Raw genomic sequence first — 19,430 nt, 5'->3', positions numbered from 1 at the left:
AATGGTTGGCAAGATGTCAAACTAGCAATGGCAGCGGTGAGAGATGTTTTCTCTCTCTTTGAAGCACGTTAAACAAGAACTCTTGATGTTGCTCATTGTCGGCAAAGGGTGAAGCAACGCAATGACGGTCTGACATCAGTGTTAGATGGTAAAGGGGGCTGATTGCAGGTCAGTGTGAAAATATGGGTGGTGGCCATAGTGTATGACCAGAGAGAGGGAATGAGGCAGGAGGAGGGGCCAAGTTGCAATTTTTCTTTCCTTTCTTTCTTTTCCAAATTTTAGTTTTGTCCTTCTTATAAGAAAAGAGCCTATAGTAACCTTATTCTTATATATATATATATATATATATATAATTTATTAGTTGGAGGTTAAAATGGTAATTCATAATTTTATGTCTAATTAGACAATAAATCATTAACTTCCAGTACTTAGGTTACTAAAAGTATATTTTAACTTTGAAATAGTTTTAAAATAATATATATATAAATTAAATTAAGTCACATAAAAAAATAAAATTTAAAATAGAAATAAAATAAAATTCAATACAATAAAATAAAATAACAATTCAAATATAATCAATGATGAATAAATTTATCATGTCTAAACATGTCTCGAAATGTGTAGTAGTCCGAAAAATTTTAAATTACCAAAATACTCTTAAAAAAATAATAATATTCAATTAAAATTAAAATTCAAGATATTTCAACCAAGATGTCTATCCAGCTTATCAAATTTTTTCTCCATTCTTTCAAGTTGATGTTGAACTTCATTGATAAAACTCCAAACTTTGGAACACCTTTTTCTTTTTATTTTTTTTGTATCAACAATAAAGTAAAGATAGATAGGTCAGATTTAGAGACTTAGCTCTGATACCAAATGATGTGAATCTTTGCAAATTATGACATACCCAACACGCGGAATTGGAATAAGATTCCCAAGAAAGCTAAATCTAACCTTTACCCAAAGATAACTTGTATTTTGAATCTTGGTATAAAAAAGACTATTGATGCCATACTGAAAGAAGGTAGAAGGTGAGTGATAAGTTGATATTGAACGCCATAAGAAAAAGTTCTTGATAAGTTCGAAGTTCTTCCAAAGAACCAAGCAATAATAATTCTCACAAATATATTTGACTCAAAATATTCATTTTTTTTGTGCCATTCGGCTGTATATGATTTAAATAGACAAAGACATTATCCTAATTTTCTATTTGCATAAAGGAAATACACTAAGTTGGAATTAACTAAGTATATGCTAAGTAGAAGTTTTTCCAAATAAAAAAAATAAGGAACTATGCCTAATTAGGAAATAATAAAAGACTTCAAAAATAACAGAATAAGAAGCCTAATTGATTTAGTCATTTATAATCAATAAAGACATGACTAAATGAATCAAGACTTATTCCTAAATAACAAGATATGCGGCTGCGCCATTGTTTCCTCTTTAAAGTTAGCACACTCTTAAGTCAAGCAACAAACATTAGGTGCCTTCTTTTAGTTTCCTCTTCAAGGAAATTCATTTGACCCTTTATGTTTCTAGCCCAAAGTGTTTCATGGCTTGAATAAGCCTAAAAACAAGCCCAAATGATCAGGCATGGTCTAGCCACCTTGGACTTGATATTTTCTTGTAGTTATCTTTCATGTCACGCTCCAGATCCACCAATCTTGTACATCTATATTTACTTTCATAATTGGATCTTCTACTAAGGTATTTGACTTTTGCATTACATTAATTTACCTAAATAAGGAAAATTGATTTCTTTCAGATAATCTTTCTATACACGAAATTCCATGCAATTTAAAAACTTTAATTATTCTTATTGGATCTGCATCACAAATAGTGAAGTAATTTGGGTAGGAGGGTTATTATATAGGCGCACTTGGATTTTTCCTTATTTCTCCTAAGCTGGCTCTTAAAATTTGGGACTACAAAAGTTGTTAACCAATCAACTCCTCTCTAGTTCTTTATATGACTTTAGTTTATTCATTATTCTGTATTTATTTATTCACATTCAGCTTCTAGCCTCTTCTTCTTATGGAATGAGGGCTTCGCTACTATAAAAACAACAAAATAACCAAATACTTGAGGCTAGTGAGCATATAATTTTAGTTTTCTATCTTACGGAAAATCAAGTTATGGATTCTTTCAAGAACCTTGTGGACTTATCAAGGCTCGCGCTAGCAAATTACGTCCTTTCTTTCTTTTGCATTCTCTGTCTACCTTGTATTTATAATAATTCTATTTGACCCTTATGCTTAGTTGTTTGCAAAAGAATAAAGAACTTATGATTTCTATCCTTATTGGATCTAAAATCCTACCTACTTTCTATTTTTATTCGTTTCTTTGTGCCCCTTCGTCTAGTACGATGGTTGGATTTTATTTGGGGAGCATAAACACGACTGTTGAGTCAAAGCACATAGGCACTGATCCAATGCTTGGACACGAAGAACGAAAGTTAGTTGATCAAGTATTGATATCATTCACCGAATTATCACCGACGAATCTTTTGGAGAAAAGAGGGAACTACGAGGATCGAGGAACTCCTAAATATTTTGATTCAAGATATGCACCATTGGGATCTGCATCATTTCTTGTTCCTCTACGCACAAGTACTACTGAGGGCACAAAGATTGGCATAAAGAATCATAGAAATACAATTGACAAGCTTGACGAGTGGCATTGGGGATTAGCTTGATAATTTAGCAAGACGACAGATAAATACATTTGTGTAAGGGAGAAATCATATTGTTTTTTATTAATCCAAGCATAATGCAAGCTGAAATGCGAGAATTTTGATGTTTGTGATGCATATAATGGAGTAATTTGAATACCGGTCAAATCCTCTCCAGTTCTTGATTTGACTTTAGTTTATGCATCTTTATTTATTTACATTTAGGTTCTAGTTTCTTCTTCTTATGGAATGAGGGCTTTGCACTATAAAAACTGCAAACAACCGAATAGTTAAGTCTAATGAACATATAATTTTAGTCTCTACCTTATGGGAAATAAAGCTATAGATTCTTTCAAGAACTTTATGGACGTATCAAGCCTCATGCTAGCAAATCATGTCCTTCCTTTCTTTTGCATTCTTTGTCTAACCTTGTGTTTATAAGAATTCTATTTGACCCTTACACTTAGTCGTCTAGAAGAGAACAAAGAACTTTTGATTTCTTTCCTTATTAAATATGAAATTCTACCTATGTTCTCGTTTTGTTCTTTTCTTTTGTTCCTTTTTTATCTAGTATGATGCTTTAGTTTTATTTAGGGAGCATAAACATGACTGTTGAGTGAAAGCACATGGAAGCGGTAGTCTTAGGCACTAATCCAATGCATGGATGAACGCGAATAAAGAATATTAGTAATTGAGTATTAACATCATTCTTTATATGATTTCGGATGAATCTTTTGGAGGAATGAAGGAATGACGAGAATCAAGGTACGCCTAAATATTCTGATTTAGGATTTGCTCCATTAGGATCTCCATCATAAATCCATGCGCGTAAGGGAGAAATTATATTGTTTCGATTAATCCAAGCATAATGCAAGCAAAAATGTGAGCATTTTCATGTTTGGGACACAAATAATGAAGTAATTTGTGTAGGACTATTATTAGGTGGGCGCACGCGAATTTCTCCTAGTTTTTTTAATTATGCTGGCTCATAAAATTTAGGACTATGAGACTTGTTGACCAATCAACTCCTTTCCAATTCTTGATTTGACTTTAGTTTATTCATCTTCCTTTATTTATTTTTTCACATTTAAGTTCTAGTTTCTTCTCCTTATGGAATGAGGGGCTTTCGCACTATAAAAACTGCACGCAACCGAATACTTGAGGCTAGTGAGCATATTATTTCAATTTCTTACCTTGTGGGAATCAAGTTATAGGTTCTTTCAAGAACCTTATGGACTTATCAATGCTCGTGCTAGCGAACATAGACTCATCACTCACGTAATTCCTTTCTTTTGTGTTCTTTATCTATCCTTGTGTTTATAAGAGTTGTATTTGATTCTTATGCTTAGTCGTATGAAAGAGAACAAAGAACTTTTGATTTCTTTCCATATTGAGCCTGAAGTCCTACCTATGTTCTCATTTTATTCATTTCTTTTGTTCCTCTTTGTCTAGTATGATGCTTTAGTTTTATTTGGGGAGTATAAACATGAGTGTTGATTGAAAGCATGTGAAAGCGGCAATTTTAGGCACCGATCCAATTCATGGACGAACGCTAAGAAAGAATATTAGTTGATTGAGTATTGATGTCAGTGTTTGTATGATTTCGAATTAAGCTTTTGGAGTAATAAAGGAATGATGAGAATCGAATCGAGGTATGCTTAAATATTCCGATTTAGGATTTGCTCCATTGGGATCTCCATCATTCCTTGTTCCTCTAGGCACAAGGATTCCTCATGAAATTAGAATTGGCATAAGGAATCATAGGAATGCAATCGAGAAGTTGGACCGGTGGTGTAGCTTGATATTGAAGCAGGACAAGATGTAAATTCATGCTCGTAAGGGAGAAATCATGTTATTTTTTATTAATCCAATCATAATAAAAGCGAGAATGCGAACATTTTGATGATTGGGATGCATATAGTGAAGTAATTTAGGTCAGAGTGTTATTATGTAGTCCTACGTCAATTTTCCCTTATTTTTGTTTGCAGTTTTTATATTAGCATTTTGATGTTTGCGATGCATATCTAGTTCTTGATATGACTTTAGTTTATTCATCATTCTGTATTTATTTATTCACATTTAGCTTCTAGTTTCTTCTTCTTATGGAATGAGGACTTCGCTACTATAAAAACTGCAAACAACCAAATACATGAGGTTAGTGAACATATTATTTGAGTTTTCTACCTTACGGAAAATCAAGTTATGGATTCTTTCCAAGAACTCTGCGGACTAATCAAGGCTCGCGCTAATGAATCACGTCCTTCCTTTCTTTTGCATTCTCTGTCTACCCTTGTGTTTATAAGAATTCTATTTGACCCTCACGCTTAGTCTTCTAGAAAAGAACAAAGAACTTATGATTTTTATCTTTATCGAATCTGAAATCCTACCTATGTTCTCTTTTTATGCATTTCTTTATGCCCCTTCGTGTAGTATGATGGTTTGGTTTTATTTGGAGAGCATAAACACGAATGTTGAGTCAAAACGCGTGGAAGCTGCAATCATAGGCACCGATCCAATGGTTCGACGAATGCGAAGAAGGAAAGTTAGTTGCTTGAGAATTAATATCATTCACTAAATGATCGCCGATGAATTTTTTGGAGGAAAAAGAAAACTATGAGAATCGAGGCACTCCTCAATATTTTGATTCAGGATGTGCGCCATTGGAATCTCCATCATCCTTGTTCTTTACTGAATAAGAATTGACGAAACAATCGAGCAAAACTTTCTAAATAATGAAGTGTGCAACTGCCTCCTTATTTCCTAATGAAGAACACTCCAATTTGGCACAAAGAGGAAGCTAAAATGTGCTCCCATGCTACCTATTTGATTTGGCACGTCCCTTTAGCTAAATAGGAAGATAAAGTGGTGTTTCCCTTGCTACCTTTTCAAGTATTGAGCTGTCCCCCTTGATACAAACCAAAAGAGCACAACGAATCCTACTCTAACAAGGAGTCTTGATGATGTAAATCCTACTAGCTCAAGGAGTTCTAATCCAATAAGGAGTCCTGACTCAATTAGAAATCCTAATCCTGCAAGGAGTCTTGATGATATTAGGAGTTCAAGCAACAAATGGAATCCTAATTCAACTAAGAGTCCTAGTTCCATTCAAATTGCAAGTCAATGAGCTTATCCAAGACATTTAGGCTAAGGACACATCAAGGCTCAAAGATTAGATTTAAGTTCAAGTCTCATTAATCTAATTCAGTTTATTGGGCTTGAATGAATTTAATCTATACGATTTATGTAATTAGGATTTTATAGCTTATTTTGGGCAGCCAAACATGTTTTTTAACCTCACTAGGATTTTGTTTAAGTTATCTTTTTTAGTTAGTAAGCTTATCTTTATCTTAAATGAGATGTAAATTCTAATTAGTTAAGATGAAGTTAAATTTTGATGTTAAGATGAAGTTAAATCTAGGCTAGTACAAATTTTGATGTAAAGTTGAATGAAAATTGGTTTTTAAACCATAAAGCTTGTTTTCTTTCTCAACCCAATCCTTCCTACTCACTCCTACAGTTTTCTCTAAAATTCGTTTCAAAACCCTATTAGTAACCTCCACTTGCCCACTGGTTTGTGGGTGATAGGGTGTAGAAAACTTGTGTTATTCACCATAGTGTTCAAGTACCTTTTCTAACTAGGCATTACAAAAATGAGTCCCCCTGTCGCTAAAAAGAGCCCTAGGTGTCCTAAACCTAGCAAATATTCTTTGGAGGAATCTTGTAACTACTCTAGCATCATCAGTGGAAAAAGCTTGCACTTCTGGCCACTTAGAAAAGTACTCAACAGCGACCAAGATGTATTTATTACCATAGGAATAAGGAAAGGGTCCTATGAACTTGATGCCCCAAACATCAAGAATCTTAACAGCTTGAATGCTCGTTTGGGGCATCTCATCACGAACAAAGGTGTTACCTAATCTTTGGCATGCATCACAAACCTGAACAAATGCTCTAGCATCCTTAAAGATCATCAGCCAGTAGAATCTAAAGTCTAGCACCTTCCTATATGTGTGATTTGCAGCTTGATGACCTCCAGTTGGTCCTTCATAGAAATGCCTCAAAATCTAGAGGATCTCCTCCCCATGTACACATCGCTGAATAACCTGATCTCCACAAACTTTGAACAAAAAAGGGTCCTCCCAAATGTAGTATTTCAAATCATAAAAGAATTTCTTCTTTTGTTGAAATGTCATACCCTTCTGAAAGACTTTAGCAACTAGATAGTTTGCAAAATCAGAAAACCAAGGGATATCAGAATTAACTTGAACTGAGCATAAGAATTCATCTGGAATATTATCATCAATCGCCCTCTCCTCAAGTGCCTCCAAAGTCGGGTTTTCTAGCCTAGAATGGTGGTCTGCTGCTAAGTTCTTAGCACCTTTCTTATCCTTGATCTCAATATCGAACTCCTATAACAAGAGAATCCAACGAATGAGTCTAGGCTTTGCATCATTCTTAATGAACAAGTACCTGAGTGCAAAATGGTCTGTGTAGACCGCTGTCTTTGATAGCTGATGCGCATATGTTTATACAACTACAACTAAGGCAGTGAACCTATCGATGCAGCCTCGCACAATGGCAAGTATTAAAAATATCGTATCCCTTGGGAAAGTGAAATACTAGAGTTACTACTTCATTCCTTGTTATCTATCCTAAATTTAATAACGGAGGTGCAAGAGTAATTAATAAATAAAATAACCAAGACAAGAAAGCAAACCCAAAGGGAACCTAAACTAGTTGGCAATCAAATAAAAGATAAAGGATTGGTGAGTCTAATTATGCTACCCGTGGACGAATTCTTAACCGAATTCGGTTCCTCTCTCGAGGTAACCGAATTCGGTTCCTCTCTCGAGGTAACCGAATTCCTAAACCTAATAGCCTAAAGCTGGAATCTTTCCTAACGATTGATTCTTAAATTAGCATTAAGCTTTAATCCGCCTCTATTAAGCTTTGTTAATTCTTAATCCGGCTAGTTAATTATCCTTATCTCTAAGCGATTATTAACCAGTTCTTGCTATTCAAAATTTCAATTGCGAAATGGACTTCTCAATCACACAAAGCAATCTAAACACACAATTCACAACATCTCATGAATAATGCATTATCTTTTTAATACTGAAAGCAAGAAGAATACAAAACTAACCCAAACAATCTAACAATATAATACTAAGCCAACATAGTAAAGAAATCCCAATGGATTTAATCAATCTAGCTAATCATGTTCATTATCAAAATCCACAAGAATTCAATTACAACAATAAGTAAGGGTAGAGAAAACCCGATTACACCCTTGGATGAGAGTAAACAGCCCCAATTCCTCTTGCTTGAATTGAATCGATTCTTGTTCCTCTTGCTCAAATTGAAGCCAATCAATGAACCTAACTCAATCTTCAATCTTTGAAGGGAATCCAATTGAAACCTTGATCCAAGTCTCCTCTTTCCTTGGTTTCAGCTTAGAAAACCCTTAGAGAGAAGAATTAGAGTTTGGGACGTTCTCCCCCGCTCTCTCTCTTTCTTTCCTCTCTTTGTTCTTTTAATTAATTCCCCATGTCGCTGCCAACACGTCCATGTTGATTCCCATATTCCCAACACAGGCTGGTGTTTATGCCCATGTTACTCTCTATGGCCATGCTCCCTAAAAACTTCTTCTTCTTTGATGTTTCATGCACTTAACATGGCCGTGTTGGTGCCCGTGTTGGGAACACGGCTAGTGTTGAAATCAACACGGCCATGTTCAGTTTCCTCATGCTCGTACTTAGCTTGTTTCGACAGCTTTGACGTCCAATCATGCTCCAATTCACCCTTTATCATTCTTTAACTTTTTTTGAACCTAATGCACACAAACAGATGCATAGGGTGAGTGTTGGGACCAATTCACATCCAAATGTCCATAAAATCAATCTTAAAAATCCCATTTAGATGTGTGTATTTTACGTACATCATGCCCAAAAGACGAAGACATAAATTTGCGTCACTACCTCAAAGCTCTCCCATCTGCTTGTAATAGTATAGACCAGAAGTGTATGCAGATATTGGAGACGGTCTGGAAGGCTAGATGCCTTCCAGTGGCTCAGGTAGTAATTCTCTGGTCTAGTAACAATCTCGTCCCACATCCTCTCATAAGCGATAGGGTGAGTATATGAGCACCCCTGGTAGGCCTCTCCAGTGATCTCCTACCCAGTCTATAGCCCCAGGTGCATCCTAAACTAAGGTACTGTTATCGAGAACTCTCTGCCCCCTAGCGTAAAAGAAATGGCATCGGCTAATGCCAATCAGTAATCTGCTACTGTAGAAAGAAGGTGTTGCAGAACTCTATAATGAGCTCCCGGTAGGTGGGCTCGATGATGTCGAAGAATCGATCATATGGTAGGGTCTCAAAGAGCTCTCTAACCTTTGGGGCTAGTCCAATCCTCTCTAGCGCGGTGAAGTCAATACACCGTCCTGTCCCGATTTCCTTCCATTAAAGGACTTGGAAGCGCTGCTCGTGGTCTGGGGACTAAAATGTAAGCAACCGGTGTCGCGCGGGGGCTGGTTGTGGCGGCTGTGGTAGTGCAGGTGGTGCTGGACCCTACTACTGTGAAGAAGAGGCATTTGCACTGTGCGACGTCTCTTGTAGTGTGCCTATTGTGGAGGCTGTTGTCAGGTGCGTTCTGACATTGTAGTTGAAAAGGTGTTAGTCATTAAGAGAAGCACAAAAAACAATGCATACATAGCTGATAAATAATTCAAGCAGCACAAAAATTTAGTCGAAATTTTGATAACATAACGACTGAACAGGCAAAATTGCATAATAAGAATTAAATAACTAAACTATACGTCAAACGACACAGGAATTAAAATTTAAAAATTTTAAATAAACTAAAACTAAACTGAAAAAAAAGACAAAATAATAAAATAAAATAATCAAAATAAAATAAAATAAAATAAAAATAATATTAAATAAGTGAGTAGAAAAGAGAAAAATAACATTAAAAGAACATTAAGCTGAACAATATCAAATAAATAAGTAGATAAAAGAAAGAATGAAAAAATAATAATAATAATAAAACTAATAAAAAATAAAAAATATAAAAAATAAAAAAATAAAAACTAACAATTAGTAAAGAAAAGAAATTAGGAAATAAAGAAGGAAACTTACTTGGTTGATGGCAAAATGCAAGAAAATTGCATAAAACTTGAAAATTTATAGAGAATACCTAAGAGAATAGAAGAGTTAGAAGGATTTTTGCTCTAAAACGGTCGTGATACGCCAAACGCCCCTGTTCTTCTCACCTTTTTATAGCCGCTGCATCCGACACGCCCGTGTACTAGCCCGTGTGCATGACACGGGGCATGTCCAAGCCGTGCTCCCAACCAGACCGTGTTCTCAGCTGCCTGAAAATCAACATGGTTATGACACGGGCCGTGTTGATGTACATGGGCCGTGTTATAAACCGTGCAACTCTCAAGAACCATGTAACTTCTCCAACTTTTATACCCAACACGCCCTGGGCAATAAGACATGGGATGCGTCTGAAACCGTGTTGGTCTCGTGTTGAAGCCCAGAAATGTACTTTTACTCTATTTTTTGCACTAACACCTGTATAACTCAATAATTTGCACAACTAAGAAATTTTTCACTCAAAACAACATAAAATATGAAAGGAGTTAAGTTCCAAACCAACTAAAATGTAAAAACAAGCTAAGTATAAAGGATAAATTAAATTCTAAAAAAGAAACATAGAAATGTAAATGATAAGCTAGGGAATGCCTCTTGAGAGTGCTTCTTTTGACCAAGTTGTGTAGCTGGACTCATGCAAAAAGTCAATCTTGCTGGAACAACACCATATTAACCCACTCCTCTATCTCAAGCGAGTCTCCATGATAATGCTTCAAACGATGGCCATTCACCTTGAATCTCCCCTTATCGGGATGATGCAACTCAACTGTGCCATATGGGAACACATATTGGGTCACGAACGGTCCTGACCAGTGACTCCTGAGCTTCCTTGGGAATAATCGGAGACGTAAATTGTAGAGCAAAACTTGGTCCCCAACTTGAAACTCCTTGCAGCCCCTCAGTCGCTTGTCGAGCCACTTTTTAGTCCACTCCTTATAGATGAATGAGTTGCCATATGCTTGTTGGCGCCACTCATCTAACTCATTGAGCTACCACTGTCTCTGGTTACCTACAGAATCAATATTAAATTACAAGTTCTCTGCTCTAACTCAACAAGTAAATGGCAGGCTTTTCCATACACAAGCTTATAAGGTGTAAAACCTATAGAAGTACGATAGGCTGTCTTGAATGCCCAAAGTGCATCATCTAACTTATTTTCCCAATCCTTCCTACTCACCCCCACAGTTTTCTCTAAAATGTGTTTCAAACCCCTATTGGTGACCTCTACTTGCCCACTAGTCTATGGGTGATAGGGTATAGAAAACCTGTGGGTCACTCCATATCGCTGAAGTACTCTCTCCAGTTGAACATTACAAAACTGAGTCCCTTTATCACTGCACTAGGTATGCCAAACCTAGCGAACAATCACTTAAGGAACTTAGTAACGACTCTAGCATCATCAGTTTGGAAAGCTTGCACTTCCAGCCACTTAGAGAAATACTCAACAGCAATAAGGATATACTTATTTTCAAAAGAAGAAGGAAAGGGCCCCATGAAGTCAATGCCCCAAACATTAAGATTCTCAACCGTTTGAATGCTTGTTTGGGGATCTCATCACGAGCGGTGATGTTACCTGACCTCTAGCATGCATCACAAACCTGCACAAATGCTCTGGCATCCTGAAAAATGGTCAGCTAATAGAATCCAGCCTCCAAAACCTTCCTAGCAGTGTGGTTAGCTGCTTGATGACCTCCTATTGGTCCGTCATGGCAATGCCTCAAAATCTGGAGGATCTCCTCTCCATACACACATCGCCGAATCACCTGGTCTACATAAACTCGAAACAGAAAAGGGTCTTCCCAAATATAGTACTTCAAATCAGCAAAGAATTTCTTCTTTTGATGAAATGTCATACCCTTTGGTAAGACCTTGGCAACCAAGTAATTTGCAAAATCGAAAAACCAAGGCACATTATAAGATACCTGAATAGAGCACAAGTACTCATCCAAAAAACTGTCATCAATAGCCCTCTTATCAAGTGCATCTAGACTTGAGTTCTCTAATCTCGAAAGGTGATCCACGGCCAACTTCTCCACACCCTTCTTATCCTTGATCTCAATGTCGAATTCCTACAAAAGCAAAGTCCAATGAATGAGTCTCAACTTAGCGTCATACTTTCCAAACAAGTACCTCAATGCCGAATGATCCGTGTACACCACGGTCTTAGATAGCAACAAGTATGAGTGGAACGTATCGAATGCGTATACCACAACAAGCAACTCCTTCTCAAGTGCTCCTGGGCATCTGTCAATGTCTTGCTAGCATAATAAGTAGGTTGGAAGTGATTGTGAATCCTCTGTCCTAAAACAGCTCCAACTGCAAAATCACTAGCATCACAAATCAGCTCAAAAGGCAGGCATATAGTCATCAGAAAATATAAATGGAACATCTTTTACAAGCAATTGAGTCAAGGGTCTAGCAAGCTTAGAAAAGTCCTTAATGAACCTTCTATAAAAACCTGCATGACCAAGGAAACTCCTAACAGCCTTAATCGAGCTAGGGGGTGGCAACTTAGCGATGGTCTCTACCTTAACTCTATCTGCCTCCATCCTTCCATATGAAATCTTATGCCCTAGTAATGAGCTGTTGATGCAACTACAATATAGGGCAATGAACCTATCGGTACAGATTAGCACTAATAGCGAGTATCAAGGTCATATTCTGGGAAAAGGGTGAGCCTAGAACTACTCTGGCGTGTTATGTTATCTAACCTTAACTAATAGTGAAGAAGTTACTAATCTATGACTAGGTGCAAGCTAAATGATTAACTAAATGCCAAGAAATCTACAAAGGTTTAATGAAACAATCAAGGAAAGAAAGCAAATCCAAGGGGGACCTAAACTAGTTGGATTTTAACAAACATGGAAATTAGATTGATTACCAATTATGATTACCCGTGAGTCGATTCTAAATTGAATTCAAGTTCCCTCTCGAGAATACCGAATTCCTAAGTCTAAGAACCTAAACGATGGAATCTCTTCTTAATGATTGATTTTAGTTTAGCCTTAAGATCAATCCACTGCTATTAAGAGTTGTTAATTCTTAATCCGACTAGTTAATTACCCTTATCTCTAGGTGATTATTAACCAGTTCTTGCTATTCAAAATTCCAATTACTAAATGAATTTCTTTATTACAAAAAGCAATCTAAAGAACACAATTCACAACATCTCATGAATAATGTGATATCTTATTAATACTGAAAGCAAGAACAAGAATTGATAATCAAAATCTCATAAACATGAAGTACAATCCAACAAACAAAAGAACCCCAATGGGTTCAGCAGCAGTAGGTACTCATGCGAATGAATAAAACAAACTAAACAATAAATGCAGAAAAGGAAATTGGAAACATGTACACCCTTCTTCTTCAAATCATATGAACAGTCTTTAATCTCCAAATCTGAATAATATACCTAGAATTGCCTTTGGAATTCCTCAAAATCCACTCTTAATCTTCAACGCGATGCTTGAACCACCGAAATCTGTCCTTCAATGCATGAAAATGGTCTCCCAAAGTCAAGCGTAGAAGTTTGGAAAAAGATGGCTCACGTGCGTATATGAGATCCAAGGTCAGAAATGTCGAACCCCTCAAAACAAAGTGAAATAGCTATATAATTATTTCAGCACGGCCGTGGTCAAGCCTATGCTGGTCAGCACGGGCCGAGTCCAGGCCGTGCTCAACCTCCGAGTCCAAAATCAACCCCTTGCTCCCTACCCATGCCCTCACTAGTGCTAAGCCACGACGGGCCATGCTGGAGACCGTGTTGGCCTCAGAAACTGTGCCAAAAAGCCATATTTGAAGATCAAAGGCCAATGGTTCAGCACGGCTAGAGTCAAGGCCATGCTCAACCTTGAAGTGCGAGCCTTTGTCCAATTTTGATGAATTCTAGTATATTTTTTCACGTATCGCCCTCAACACTGATAATGGTCATCAATGATCATCTGAAACATGAAAGGAACCAAAACACAGGTGATTCTAGCATAAAAGAAGTTTATGCATAAAAATGCAAGTAATTGGGCATATAAACATGTGTAAGACAATGTATGTCAAATCACCCCACCCTTAAGCTTTTGCTTGTCCTCAAGTAATCAATAACTCAATACATATACAAGCAACAATCACCCCTCAAAATCCATGCTAAGGTTCACAACTTAACCTTATTCAACATATCAAGAATGAAACTCAAGTAGCTAAACAAATCTTACACCTTCGAAGAAGAATTGTAATAATACCATCTCAAAGTATTAAAGACTAGGAACCATTGCCTCACAAGGATCTCTCAAATCACTCATAGTGTTTACCGGTAAAACAATAAGATTCCCTCAATGTAGCTGCACAAAACCTGTTTAGCATAAGCTTGCTCATAAATCCCATCTTCGCTACTATAAATAAATGAATACTAAAATCAAAAGGTCTTTACAAGAGTTGTAATGTGGGTAAGGTAAAGGTAAGAACATTTGGATATAAGTGTAAAATACACTGGAAATAATGTAATAATTTAGAATGAATGCTCAAGGAATTGAATGTCAAATCAACAAAAGTACTCATTAAGCCTTGTTTGAAGTAGAGGATTCTTAAAGAATTGAATCCAAAAGAGAAAAGATCTAAAAAAGAAGCACAATAAACACTTAATAATTATTATTATTATTATTGTTTTTTTTTAAATGCCACAACAGCTTACATAGAGGCTGCATGGTTAATGACACAAATGAAGAGAATAATTATACAATTTGGATTGAAGGGAGCATCAAAGAATGATTAAAAGGACTAAGTGAATTTATAATAAAATTAGGCACTATAATTCCATAAAAGAAAAAGGATATCACATAATTATTCAGCATACAGGGTGAAAGAAAAGACTAATAGAGAATGGTATAAATGTAGTGTATAGGTGTAAATCATGAAGAAAAGGTTAAGGCTCAAAACTGGCTGATTAATGGAAATAGAGGGTAGACTTTTGGCCAAATGTGGTGAATCCTAAGTTGCCCAAATCATTTAATAGTATTCAAAAATTCATATAACCCCAACAAACATTACAGAGCAAGTTCTAGAAATAAAATTAAGTATAGCGCACACTCAAGAAAGAAAAATCATTAGCATAATTGCAATGGATGCTCAAATTTTGGTTCAAAAACTCAGGTTTGAAGTGGCTAAAATATGCAATTGGTTCCCAAACTTATCAATTGAATCATCACATAAATGGTATAAGAAATTAACATAATCAAAGTTCAAAGCTAAAGGCTATAAATTTGCAAAGAACTCAAGGAACACCGGTTTAACCTAGCCAAAGTGACATATTGAACAAAGTAAATTGCTTTCCAAGAACAAAAATCAAGAGGGACAATCAATTACAAGTGTGCAAATTAAATCATTAATTACAAAAGAACAAACTAAGCTTAAATGACATGAAGAACATAGGTCCTAACATCCTAAAGATAGTCCATTATCATTATCTAAACACATCATATGCGAATAAACACAATCAAGGGATAATAAAATCATAGATTTCCAGCCCACACTTAAATGGAACACTGCCCTTAGTGTTGGAAAGAGTGGGTATATAACATAGATAATACATCATAAGAGTGAAGATAAAATAAAATAAAATAAAAAAATGCAAAAGAAACGAAAATAAAAGAAAAATAAAGAAAGAAAATAAAAAGGAAAAGGGAAAGAAAAAAACACAAAATCTCACTACTGGTAGTCTGTTGGAGGCACATCCTCACTGACTGGATCTGTTAGAGGGTGAGGAGGAGGGGAAGGCACTGAGGGAGGGGGCGGTGGTGGTGGCGCAGGATCCGTGAAACAACCGGCTAAATCAAACTCCATGTCATCAATGAACCGCTGAGATTGTGCTCTTGAATCTGCCATCTTTTGTATCTGCTCTACCATGAAGTCCGTCTGGGTGGCCTGCCTATGAACCCATGCATAAGCTGCTGGAGCATATCAATTAACCCCTAGAACTATGCCCTAATATCATCTTGAAACTGCCCAAACTCCTTCATGTACTACACAAACTCAATATAGTGCTGCTGCTGTAAATCACACACTCGATCTAATTAGTCAGCCAAAGCATTAATCTGAGCACTTAATGTCCATGTAGAGTAAGAAGAAGAAGCTTCAAGTGTAGGTGTGTGATGTGCGTGGAATACATACATCTAAATAGGTTTTTTAAGGCAGAATTTATGTACATTTGGATGTGAATTGGTCCCAACACTCACCCTATGCGTTTGTTTGTGTGCTTTAGGTCCAAAAAAAGTGAAAGAGTGAAAAAGGAAAGAATTGGAGCAAAATTGGACGTCAAAGATACCAAAACAAGTCGAGTTCGCGCTTCCCTAATCTGAACATGGCCGTGTTGGTTACAACACCAGCCCTGTTCCCAACACGGGCACCAAAACGGGCCGTGTTGGGTGCATTAAACCTCAAAGAAAAAGAGGCGTTAGAGAGCACGACCCTAAAGAGTAACACGGGCATCAACACCAGCCCGTGTTCCCAACACGGGCATCAACACGGCCATGTTCGCAGCGACAGGAGGAATTAATTAAAAGAAAGAAGAGAGGAAAGAAAAGAAAAAACAGGGGGAGAACGTCCCAAACCCTAATTTTTCTCTCTCTAAGGGTTTTCTGAGCTGAAACCAAGGAAAAATGAGACTTGGACCAAGGTTTCAATTGGATTCCCTTTCAAGATTAAAGATTGGGTGAGGTTCATTGATTGGTTTCAATTTGAGCAAGAGGAACAAGAATCGATTCAATTCGAGCAAGAGGAATTGCGGCTGTTTACTCTCATCCAAGGGTGTAATCGGGTTTCTCTACGTTTACTCAATGTTGTAATTGAATTCTTGTGGGTTTTGATAATGAACATGTTTAGCTAGATTGATTAAATCCAATAGGATTTCTTTATTATGTTGGCTTAATGTTATATTGTTGGATTGTTTGAGTTAGTTTTGTATTCTTCTTGCTTTCAGTATTGATAAGATAATGCATTATTCATGAGACGTTGTGAATTGTGGTGTTTAGATTGCTTTATGTGATTGAGAAGTCCATTTGGCAATTGGAATTTTGAATAGCAAGAACTGGTTAATAATCACTTAGAGATAAGGATAACTAACTAGCCGAATTAAGAATTAACAAAGCTTAATATAGGCGGATTAAAGCTTAATGCTAATTTAAGAATCAATTGTGAGGAAGAGATTCCAACTTTAGGTTATTAAGTTTAGGAATTCGGTTATCTCGAGAGAGAAACCGAATTCAGTTAAGAATTCGTCCACGGGTAGTATAATTAAACTCATCAATCCTTTATCTTTTGTTTGATTGCCAACTGTTTAGGCTCCCTTTGGGTTTGCTTTCTTGTCTAGGTTATTTCATTTATCCATTTACTCCTGCATCTCCCTTAGAACTTAGCTTGTAGCTATTAGTTAGTTTAGAAATTATTCATCATTCATTTTAGGTTAATATAACAAAGAACAAAGGAGTAACTCTGGGCTTTCACTTTTTCGAGGAATACGACCTTGATACTCGCCATTAGTGCTAGACTGAATCGATAAATACACTGCCTTAGATTGTAGCTGCACAGATAGCAACCATCAGCGTGAATATTCTAGCTGGGTTAGGAATCCTAACATCTGGAATCTCAGCAGTAGGGTCCTGAGCTCCTCTATCTGTTGCCTCTCTAGCCTCTCTCACTACTGCATTAATGAGCCTGTACTCAATTCCATGATGGTGTCGGGTGACCGTGATCATCTGCATGTTGATCATCTGTCTAACCCCTAATGGTGTCATGTCGCCAATCTGAGAAAGCTCGGCTAGACAGTCGTCCAGTACACCCAATCTCTTGGCCGATGTAGTCATGTATGGGCCAAAGCAACAATGCATTTTCTTATAGGCATCCACTATGAAGGATTGTACTTGAAGAACAACCAAATACCCCATGTCAAGCTAGAAGCGCAAGAAGATATCAGAGATGATCTGGAAGGCTAGACGCCTTAGACCTGTTGGGATACTATGGTTCTAGCCTGAGTACGATTAGATCCCACATGGCTTCATAAGAGATGGGATGAACGTAGATGCATCCCTGATATTCCTTGCCTGACATCTCCTGCTCAGTCCATAAATCCAAATGCATACCAAACTGTAGAACTAAAATCGAGAACTCCCTTCCTCTAAGTCTAAAGCAAACTGCATCAGGCTGATGTCAGTTTATGATCTGCTGCTGTAGGAAGAAGGTTCTTAGAAACTCAATGGTTAGCTCGCGGTAGGTAGGCTCAATGATGTCAAAAAAGCATGCGTAAGGCAATGTGTCTAATAGTGCATGAACATCCCGAGCCAATACAACTCTCTCTAAGGATACAAAGTCAATGCATCGCCCGGCCATTACTTGCTTCCATCGCATGACTTGGAAGCGACTCTCATGATCAGCATTTTGGAATGTCCATAGGCGATGTCAAGCAAGTGCGGGTGGATGTGCAGCTGCTACCCTTCTTGCTCGGACTGACTGCTGTTATAGTGGGGGTGTTGGTGCTGGTGCTCGTCTAGGTGAAGGTGAAATAGAAGAAGAAGGTCCATCACCACGCGAGCACTTGCTAGTAGCGGTGCGTTGTGGTTGCTGGGGACGGGCTTGTTCTCGTTCCCTCATATTACCTAATACAATCAATCATTAGTAATCGAGCAAGTCATCAAGTCAAAACAAATTCTACCGAAAATTCAACAGCATAACGGCTAGAAATTGATCAACCGAAAACTTTAGGCTAAACACTATGCCAAAAGCCTTAAATTCCTGAAGAAAAACTAATGCCCAATGGCATTTCAGCACAAAATAGAAAATTGGTAATAACTAGATCATACAAAATAGGCACATGAATCAATTACCAAGTAAAGAGAATTTATGCCATTAATTGATCAACATAAACTATCATAAATTAACTTTACGAATTTCGAACCCCACACTAAGCATATACATTATCACAATTACACAAATACAGTAGCTAAGCTGAGCAAATGAATGAGCATACTACACAATTATGATCCAAATTAAACTCGAGCAGTGTGAATTAAAAAAAATAAACCAAGAGAAGCAATGAATAATGAACAAAACACTAACAAATAAAAGGAAATGATGCAAAGAATAAATGAATAGCAATTTGGTCTTATTAAGAATTGACGCAGATAAGAATAGGAAATAAACGGAGAAGGGGAAAAAGAATTAAAAATACTTGATCATCATCAAAATGTGCTAAATTAAAAATGCATAAACAACTCAAGCTTAACCAAATTAAATTACAAAAGTTGAAGAAACTTACTTGAGTTGGCCGTGAAAGATAAGAAAATGAGAGAAAAGGAAGAAGAACACCTTAGAATTCAGTGAGCCAAATGTTCAAAAGGTTGAAAATGGTGCATATATATAGGTACGGGGGTGAGCACGGCCTTGACTCGGCCCATGCTGAACCTTAAAGCAAATTTATGTGCATTTTCAACACGGGATGGATTCCGGCCGTGCTGATCAGCAGGGCCTGGTGTCGCAAGCCATGATGCCCTTTCAAGCTGTGATGAATAAGCCATTTTTGAGCCTCACCTTGTCCTTCTTTAGCACGGCCTTGACCAC

Source organism: Ricinus communis, chromosome 3 (assembly GCF_019578655.1).
Source record: "Ricinus communis isolate WT05 ecotype wild-type chromosome 3, ASM1957865v1, whole genome shotgun sequence".
NCBI classification, from domain to species: Eukaryota; Viridiplantae; Streptophyta; class Magnoliopsida; order Malpighiales; family Euphorbiaceae; genus Ricinus; species Ricinus communis.
This window is presented reverse-complemented; position numbering follows the sequence as displayed.